Here is a 7,163-nt window from a genome sequence, read left to right on the forward strand (position 1 = left end):
TTGGTAAGTGCATTGATTTAGTGCATGGGATTAATTTATAAACTTTTGAGTTTTTTTTTTTCCTTTGCGGAAGAAGCTTCACTATTTGCTAAAGAAACTCCGGTGGTTCAATGGTGGTCTGGAGTGTTCATATTATTTTTATTATTATTATTATTGCTGCTTTTAATTTATTGTATTGAAGAAGGTTTCTTCCTGTTATTTGGAATTCTTGGAACAGTTCATCATCCATCCATCCATTTTCCAAGCCGCTTCTTCTCACTAGGGTCGCAGGCGTGCTGGAGCCCAACCCAGCTATCTTCGGGCAGGAGGCGGGGTACACCCTGAACTGGTCGCCAGCCAATCGCAGGGCACACATAAACAAAGAACCATTCACACTCACATTCACACCTAGGGGCAATTTAGAGACTTCAATTAACCTAGCATGCATGTTTTTGGGATGTGGGAGGAAACCGGAGTGCTCGGAGAAAACCCACGCAGGCACGGGGAGAACATGCAAACTCCACACAGGCGGGGCCGGGGATTGAACCCCGATCCTCAGAACTGTGAGGCAGACGCTCTAACCAGTCGGTCACAGTGCTGCCACAGTTCATCATGTGTCCTAAAAATATTATTATTAAATAGATGTTGTAGGTGGTCAATTCCATGTTGTTCCCATGTGCTAAAATAAAGGGTAATATAGTTAATTTTGAAATCTTGATTGTGCCAGACTGGGGAGAGCACACTGGAAGCTAATTGATATCCTGAAGCTTCTAAACCTTTCCACCAAGCCGTTAAGGTCGATGTGATTATTGGGTTCTTGAATCATTTATGCCGTTTAAGACTTGTGGAAATAAATGGGCGTTTTGAGAGTTTAGCAGATTCTAAAGACTAGCAGACATTCCAACAGCTTCTTCTCTCTTGTCATTAACTTCTTAAACAGTTAACTTACAATTCCATTGTAACATGCTGCCAATTTTGTTTTGAGATTGTTGGCACATCTCGGGTGAGGCCAATTATACATTATTCATGCACTCACTGTAGTAGTCTTCCCACTCTGCACTATTTGCATGTCTGTTGTTGACCAATACTGGCATCTCATGTGCATGTGAAATATCTGCGCCATTTGCAGAATGGTCACTGTACCAAATTATTTGTCTATTAGTCATTTCAAAATGACTGATAGAGTCTGAGTCTAAATTGCTAGAGGACGCGGCATCATTTGCACAATAGTAAAATAATAATAATAATAATAATTGTATCAGCATTACCATATTACCGGTAACCTTTCATTGTTCAGTAACTCTCTGTGCTGTGTTTTTATGTCTCAAAAGTATTTTCTGTCAAATGAATGTCTGTTGTCGTACTAGAGCGGCTCCAACTACCGGAGACAAATTCATTGTGTGTTTTTGATATATATGGAAAATAAAGATGATTCTGATTCTGACAACCATTTGCACCCACATTCACACCTACGGGCAATTTGGAGTCTTCAATTAACTGACCATGCATGTTTTTGGGATGTGGGAGGAAACCGGAGTACCCGGAGAACGAGGAGAACATGCAAACTCCACACAGGGGAGACGGGACTTGAAACTGGGTACTCAGAACTGTTAGGCAGATGTGCTAACTAGTTATCCATCCATCCATCCATTTTCTGATCCGCTTCTCCTCACTAGGGTCGTGGGCGTGCTGGAGCCTATCCCAGCTATCATCAGGTAGGAGGCGGGGTACACCCTGAACTGGTTGCCAGCCAATCGCAGGGCACATACAAACAAACAACCATTTGCACTCACAGTCACACCTACGGGCAATTTAGAGTCTCCAATTAATGCATGTTTTTGGGATGTGGGAGGAAACCGGAGTGCCCGGAGAAAACCCATGAAGGCACGGAGAGAACATGCAAACGCCACACAGGCGGGGCCGGGGATCGAACCCCGCACCTCAGAACTGTGAGGCTGACGCTCTAACCAGTCGGCCACCGTGCCGCCTAACCAGTTATTATTATTATTATTAGTAGTAGTAGTAGTATTAGTAGTAGTAGCAGTAGCAGTAGTAGTAGTAGTAGTAGTAGTAGTAGCAGTAGTAGCAGTAGTAGTAGTAGCAGTAGTAGTAGTAGTAGTAGCAGTAGTAGTAGTAGTAGTAGCAGTAGTAGCAGTAGTAGTAGTAGTAGTAGTAGTAGTAGTAGCAGTAGCAGTAGCAGTAGTAGTAGTAGTAGTAGTAGTAGTAGTAGTAGTAGCAGTAGCAGTAGCAGTAGCAGTAGTAGTAGTAGTAGTAGTAGTAGTAGTAGTAGCAGTAGTAGTAGTAGTAGTACCAGTAGTAGCAGTAGTAGTAGTAGTAGTAGTAGCAGTAGTAGTAGCAGTAGTAGCAGTAGTAGTAGTAGTAGTAGTAGCAGTAGTAGTAGCAGTAGTAGTAGCAGTAGTAGTAGTAGTAGTACCAGTAGTAGCAGTAGTAGCAGTAGTAGTAGTAGTAGTAGTAGCAGTAGTAGTAGTAGTAGTAGTAGTAGTAGTAGTAGTAGCAGTAGTAGTAGTAGTAGTAGTAGTAGTAGTAGCAGTACCAGTAGCAGCAGCAGCAGTAGTAGTAGTAGTAGTAGTAGTAGTAGTAGTAGTAGTAGTAGTCCTATGGGGGGCACAAGCCAGTGCAAACTATAGGTCGGTCCCAAGCCCGGATAAATGCAGAGGGTTGTGTCAGGAAGGTCATGCGGCTTAAAACTTTGCCAAACAAAAATGAGCGTTCATCCAAAGAATTCCATACCGAATCGGTCGTGGTTAACAACGTCCACCACCGGCGGCGTCAACCTGCAGGGCGCCAGTGGAAATTCAACGACTGTGGGTCAAAGTCAAAGAAGAGGTGGAAAGCGGGTTCTTCGGAAGAAAGAGAAGAGGAAAGCACAGAGCCTAGAACTGAATGTGGGGACTTTGAATGTTGGGACTATGACAGCAAAATCTCAGGAGTTGGTTGACACGATTATTAGGAGAAAGGTTGATATATTGTGTGTCCAGGAGACCAGGTGGAAAGGCAGTAAGGCTAGAACTTTAGGGGCAAGGTTTAAATTATTTTACCATGTTGTAAATGGGAAGAGAAATGGAGTCGGGGATATTTTAAAAGAAGAGTTGGGTAAGAATGTCTTGGAGGTGAAAAGAGTATCAGATCGAGTGATGAGGCTGAAACTTGAAATTGAGGGTGTTATGTATAATGTCATTAGCGGCTATGCCCCACAGGTGGGATGTGACCTAGAGGTGAAAGAGAAATTCTGGAAGGAGCTAGACGAAATAGTTCTGAGCATCCCAGAAAGAGAGAGAGTCATGATTGATGCAGATTGTAATGGACATGTTGGTGAAGGAAATAGGGGTGATGAAGAAGTGATGGGTTAGTATCCAGGAAATGAACTTGGAGGGACAGATGGTGGTAGACTTTGCAAAAAGGATGCAAATGGCTGTAGTGAACACTTTTTCCAAAAGAGGCAAGAACATTGGATGACCTACAAGAGCGGAGGTAGAAGCACGCAGGTGGATTACATCTTGTGCAGACGATGTAATCTGAAGGAGGTTACCGACTGTAAGGTAGTGGTAGGGGAGAGTGTGGCTAGACAGCATAGGATGGTGGTGTGTAAAATGACTCTGGTGGTGGGGAGGATGATTAGGAAGAAAAAGGCAGGGCAGAGAACCACATGCTGTAAACTGAGACAGGACAAGTGTTGTGCAGCTTTTCGGGAAGAGGCGAGACAGGCTCTCGGTGGACAGGAGGAGCTTCCAGAAGACTGGACCACTGCAGCCAAGGTGATCAGAGAGGCAGGCAGGAGAGTACTTGGTGTATCTTCTGGCAGGAAAGGAGAGAAGGAGACTTGGTGGTGGAACCTCACAGTACAGGAAATCATACAAGGAAAAAGGTTAGCTAAGATGAAGCTGAGAGGACACTGAGAGGACTGAGGAGAGGCGAAAGGAATACATTGAGATGCGACATAGGGCAAAAGTAGAGGTGGCAAAGGGCAAACGAGGCATATAATGACATGTATCAGAATCAGAATCATCTTTATTTGCCAAGTATGTCCAAAAAACACACAAGGAATTTGTCTCCAGTATTTGGAGCCGCTCTAGTACGACAACAGACAGTCAATTGACAGAGAACACTTTTGAGACATAAAGACATTGACAAAAAACAGTCACTGAGCAATAAAGGGTTGCGAGTTATCTGGTAATGCCGGTACATTTCCGGCATGCCGGTATGTCTGGTTGGACAGTAAAGAAGGAGAAAAGGATCTATACAGGCTGGCCAGAAAGAGGGATAGAGATGGGAAGGATGTGCAGCAGGTTAGGGTGATTAAGGATAGAGATGGAAATATGTTGACTGGTGCCAGTAGTGTGCTAGATAAATGGAAAGAATACTTTGAGGAGTTGATGAATGAGGAAAATGAGAGAGAAAGGAGAGTAGAAGAGGTGGAAGTGTGGTGGACCAGGAAGTGGCACTGATTAGTAAGGGGGAAGTTAGAAAGGCATTAAAGAGAATGAAAAATGGAAAGGTAGTTGGTCCTGATGACATTCCTGTGGAGGTATGGAAGCATCTAGGAGAGGTGGCTGTGGAGTTTTTGACCAGCTTATTCAATAGAATTGTAGCGTGTGAGAAGATGCCTAAGGAATGGAGGAAAAGTGTGCTGGTGCCCATTTTTAAGAACAAGGGTGATGTGCAGAGCTGTGGGAACTAAAGAGAAATCAAGTTGATGAGCCACACAATGAAGTTATGGGAAAGAGTAGGGAAGGGTAGACTCAGGACAGAAGTGAGTATTTGCGAGCAACAGTATGGTTTCATGCCTAGAAAGAGTACCACAGATGCATTATTTGCCTTGAGGATGTTGATGGAAAAGTACAGAGAAGGTCAGAAGGAGCTACATTGTGTCTTTGTAGATCTAGAGAAAGCTTATGACAGAGTACCCAGAGAGGAACTGTGGTACTGGAGTGGCAGAGAAGTATGTTAGAATAATCCAGGACATGTACGAGGGCAGCAGAACAGCGGTGAGGTGTGCTGTAGGTGTGACAGAGGAATTTAAGGTGGAGATGGGACTGCATCAGGGATCAGCCCTGAGCCCCTTCCTGTTTGCAGTGGTGATGGATAGGTTGACAGATGACGTTAGACTGGAATCCCCGTGGACCATGATGTTTGCAGATGACATTGTGATCTGCAGTGAAAGCAGGGAGCTGGTGGAGGAACAATTAGAAAGATTGAGGCATGCACTGAAAAGCAGAGGAATGAAGATTAGCCGAAGTAAGACAGAATATATGTGCATGAATGAGAGGGGTGGTGGGGGAAGAGTGAGGCTACAGGGAGAAGAGATAGCAAGGGTGGAGGACTTTAAATATTTGGGGTTAACAGTCCAGAGCAATGGTGAGTGTGGTCAGGAAGTGAAGAAACGGGTCCAAGCAGGTTGGAACGGGTGGAGGAAGGTGTCAGGTGTATTATGTGACAGAAGAGTCTCTGCTAGGATGAAGGGCAAAGTTTATAAAACAGTGGTGAGGCCAGCCATGATGGACGGATTAGAGACAGTGGCACTGAAGAGACAACAGGAAGCAGAGCTGGAGGTGGCAGAAATGAAGATGTTGAGGTTCGCTCTCGGAGTGACCAGGTTGGATAAAATTAGAAATGAGCTCACCAGAGGGACAGCTGAGGTTCGATGTTTTGGAGACACAGTTAAAGAGAGCAGACTTCGATGGTTTAGACACATCCAGAGGAGAGATAGTGTGTATATTGTTAGAAGGATGATGACGATGGAGCTGCCAGGCAAGAGAGTTAGAGGAAGACCAAAGAGAAGGTTGATGGATGTCGTGAGGGAAGACATGAGGGCAGTTGGTGTTCGAGAGGAGGATGCAGGAGATAGGCTTACATGAAAAAGGATGACGCACTGTGGCGACCCCTAAAGGGACAAGCCGAAAGGAAAAGAAGAAGTAGTTGTAGTAGTATATAATTAAGATAGTTTCACGATTATCAGTACTGATGAATTCAGTAATTGGAATAATCATAACACATGAAAATATAAACAATTCAATATATTGTCAAGTGCTGACCTTGACCTGACTGAAATTAGTTGTGAAGGCAGCGGTATTGCTTGAGATAGAACCAATCTGCAGGTCTAGGCTTCACCCTTGTGGTGAACCATCGTTATCAACCCACAGAAGAGAAAAAAAAAGAAAAAAAGGGCTCTCCAAATTTGATCGTGTTTGGAAGGTTTGAATGACAAATGGAAATGGCATCAGGAATTTAAAGAACAAACACGTACCAAATGTTATACAGTACTTATCCATCTGTCTAGCTGTTAGACATTTCATAGGGTAAAGCAACAATTGGCTCCTGTCCTCTGCAATCAGTTTCCTACAATGGAAACATACTGCTACTACCAAACCCACGTTTATAAAAGAAGCATATACAACAACGCTTTTCTGCAACTGTGCCACATTGTTAGTGTTCAGTATTTCTACACAATAGATTTTTATTATCATTAGCTTTCTTGTGTTATTGTATTTTCTTGCATGTCTCTTGTGCGTCTTGTTATTTACGCCGAAATGCTTAACAACTGTGGAGCCATGAATATTACAATGCATGCTGGGAACATATATTATAGTACACTTACACTTGTTGTAAATTCTAAATGTATTTATCATATAACATGCCTTAAAATACTGTAAAATGTTTATACTTTAAATAAATAGTGTTTCCACAGCATCATGGGATTTTGGTTGACATCACACACTAAAATCAGAGTTCCTAAATATGTATATTTTTTTAAATCAATGTTTTTATTCATTGTGGTGCTGATGAGTCACACAAGGAAAATGGAAGCTCTTTTGGCTTGCAGAAGACCATAGATAAGGGTAGGAACATAGATCGACTGGTAAATTGAGAGCTTCGCCTTCCACCTCAGCTCCTTCTTCACCGTGACAGACTGATACAGAGTCCATATCACTGCAGACGCTGCACCGATCCGCCTGTGGATCTCCTACTCCATTCTTCACTTACTCATGAACAAGCTTGAACTCCTACACTTGTGGCAGTGCACCCCATACTCCTGTAGTACCCTCCAAAAGTCTCCCCCAGTGACACAGTCAAATGCCTTTTCCAAGTCCACCGACCCTATGTAGACTGGTTGGGCGAAGTCCCATGCACCATCGAGGAACCTGCTGAGGGTATGGAGCTTGTCC

Source organism: Phyllopteryx taeniolatus, chromosome 1 (genome assembly GCF_024500385.1).
Source record: "Phyllopteryx taeniolatus isolate TA_2022b chromosome 1, UOR_Ptae_1.2, whole genome shotgun sequence".
Classification (NCBI taxonomy): Eukaryota; Metazoa; Chordata; class Actinopteri; order Syngnathiformes; family Syngnathidae; genus Phyllopteryx; species Phyllopteryx taeniolatus.